This window comes from Arachis hypogaea, chromosome 4 (genome assembly GCF_003086295.3).
Source record: "Arachis hypogaea cultivar Tifrunner chromosome 4, arahy.Tifrunner.gnm2.J5K5, whole genome shotgun sequence".
Lineage (NCBI taxonomy): Eukaryota > Viridiplantae > Streptophyta > Magnoliopsida > Fabales > Fabaceae > Arachis > Arachis hypogaea.
Genome location: NC_092039.1, coordinates 32,603,534 through 32,606,267, shown reverse-complemented (window position 1 = coordinate 32,606,267; position 2,734 = coordinate 32,603,534). Strand labels below are relative to the sequence as shown.

The window sequence follows — 2,734 nt, the reverse complement described above, 5'->3', positions numbered from 1 at the left end:
CTGAAAGGACTCTGAATAGGAAACTAAGAGAAGCTAAATTACAACAATCCAGAGGTAACCTTTCTGAAATTTTCGAACAAGAGAAGGAGATGGCAGCCGAACCCAACAACAATAATGCAAGGAGGATGCTTGGTGATTTTACAAAACCCACGTCCAAGTTTGATGGAAGAAGCATCTCAATTCCTGCCATTGGAGCAAATAATTTTGAGCTGAAACCTCAATTAGTTGCTTTAATGCAACAGAACTGCAAGTTTCATGGACTTCCATCTGAAGATCCTTACCAGTTTTTAACTGAGTTCTTGCAGATTTGTGAGACTGTTAAGACGAATGGAGTAGATCCTGAAGTCTACAAGCTTATGCTTTTCCCTTTTGCTGTAAGAGACAGAGCTAGAACATGGTTGGACTCACAACCTAAAGATAGCCTGGACTCCTAGGATAAGCTGGTCATGGCCTTCTTGGATAAATTCTTTCCTCCTCAAAAGCTGAGCAAGCTTAGAGTTGATGTTCAGACCTTCAAGCAAAAAGATGGTGAATCCCTCTATGAAGCTTGGGAAAGATACAAGTAGATGACCAAAAAGTGTCCTTCTGACATGTTTTCAGAGTGGACCATAGTAGATATATTCTATTATGGTCTATCTGAGTTTTCCAAAATGTCATTGGACCATTCTGCAGGTAGATCCATTCACTTAAAGAAAACGCCTGCAGAAGCTTAAGAACTTATTGACATGGTTGTAAATAACCAATTCATGTACACTTCTGAGAGGAATTCCGTGAATAATGGGACGCCTCAGAGGAAGGGAGTTCTTGAAATTGATGCTTTGAATGCCATATTGGCTCAGAACAAAGTGTTGACTCAGCAAGTTAACATGATTTCTCAAAGTCTAAATGGATGGCAAAATTCATCCAACAGTACTAAAGAGGCATCTTCTGAAGAAGAAGTTTATGATCCTGAAAACCCTGCAATGGCAGAGGTAAATTACATGGGTGAGCCTTATGGAAACACCTATAATTCATCATGGAGAAATCATCCGAATTTCTCATGGAAGGATCAACAAGGCTTTAATAATGGTGGAAGAAATAGGCTCAGTAATATCAAGCCTTATCCATCATCTTCTCAACAACAGACAGAGAATTATGAACAGAATACCTCTAACTTAGCAAACTTAGTCTCTGATCTGTCTAAGGCCACTTTATGTTTCATGAATGAGACAAGGTCCTCCATCAGAAATCTGGAGGCACAAGTGGGCCAACTGAGTAAGAAAGTAACTGAAACTCCTCCTAGTATTCTCCCAAGCAATACAGAAGAGAATCCAAAGAGAGAGTGCAAGGCCATTGATATAGTCAATATGGCCGAATGCAGAGAGGGAGGAAAGGATGAAAATCCTAGTGAGGAAGACCTCCTGGGACATCCTCTGAGGAGGAAGGAGTTCCCTATTGAGGACCTAAAGGAATCTGAGGCTCATATAGAGACCATAGAGATTCCATTAAACCTCCTTTTGCCATTCATGAGCTCTGAAGACTATTCTTCCTCTAAAGAGGATGAAGATATAACTAGAGAGCAAGTTGCTCAATATCTAGGAGCCATCATGAAACTGAATGCCAAGTTATTTGGCAATGAGACTTAGGAAGGTGAACCTCCCTTGCTCATTAGTGAACTTGATACATGGGTTCAGCAAACTTTACCTCAAAAGAAACAAGATCCTGGGAAATTCTTAATTCCCTGTACCATAGGCACCATGACCTTTGAAAAAGCTCTATGTGACCTGGGGTCAAGCATAAATCTTATGCCACTCTCTGTAATGGAGAAGCTGGGGATCATTGAGGTACAGCCTGCCTTATTCTCATTACAATTGGTAGACAAGTCAGTAAGACAAGCTTATGGATTAGTAGAGGATGTGTTGGTAAAGGTTAAAGGCCTTTACATTCCTGCTGATTTCATAATTATAGACACTAGGAAGGAGGAGGATGAATGCATCATCCTTGGAAGACCTTTCCTAGCCACAGCAGAAGCTGTGATAGATGTTAACAGAGGAGAATTAGTCCTTCAATTGAATGGGGACTACCTTGTGTTTAAGGCACACGGCTATCCTTCTGTAACAAGGGAGAGTAAGCATGTAGAGCTTCTCTCAGTACAGAGTCAAACAGAGCCCCCACAATCAAACTCTAAGTTTGGTGTTGGGAGGCCACAACCAAACTCTAAGTTTGGTGTTGAATCCCCACAACCAAACTCTAAGTTTGGTGTTGGGACTATACAACATTGACCTGATCACCTGTGAGGCTCCATGAGAGCCCACTGTCAAGCTATTGACATTAAAGAAGCGCTTATTGGGAGGCAACCCAATTTTTATTTATCTAATTTTATTTTATTTTCATTGTTCTTTCATGTTTTATTAGGTTCATGATCATGTGTAGTCACAAAAAAATATTAAAATTAAAAACAAAATCAAAAATAGCAGAAAAAAATCACACCCTGGAGGAAGGACCTACTGGCATTCAACGCCAGTAAGGAGCATCTGGCTGGCGTTCAACACTAGAACAGAGCATGGATCTGGCGTTGAACGCCAGAAACAAGCAATATCCCAGCGTTCAAACGGCAGGAATGCACCCTGAGGAGAGCTGGCGCTGAACGCCAGAAACAAGCATGGAACTGGCGTTCAACGCCAGAAACATGCTGCAATTGGGCGTTGAACACCCAAAATGAGCATCACTTCGGCGTTTAAATGCCAGAATTGTA

At 41.2% G+C, this 2,734-nt stretch overlaps 1 non-coding gene across 1 annotated transcript; it reads right to left on the bottom strand.

Moving 5' to 3' along the window:
• Positions 1–488: 488 nt before the first annotated feature.
• Positions 489–592, bottom strand: LOC112799249 (small nucleolar RNA R71). Its single transcript, XR_003200824.1, has one exon. It is a non-coding gene; the product is annotated as a small nucleolar RNA R71 (small nucleolar RNA).
• Between the last annotated feature and the right edge of the window lie 2,142 nt (positions 593–2,734).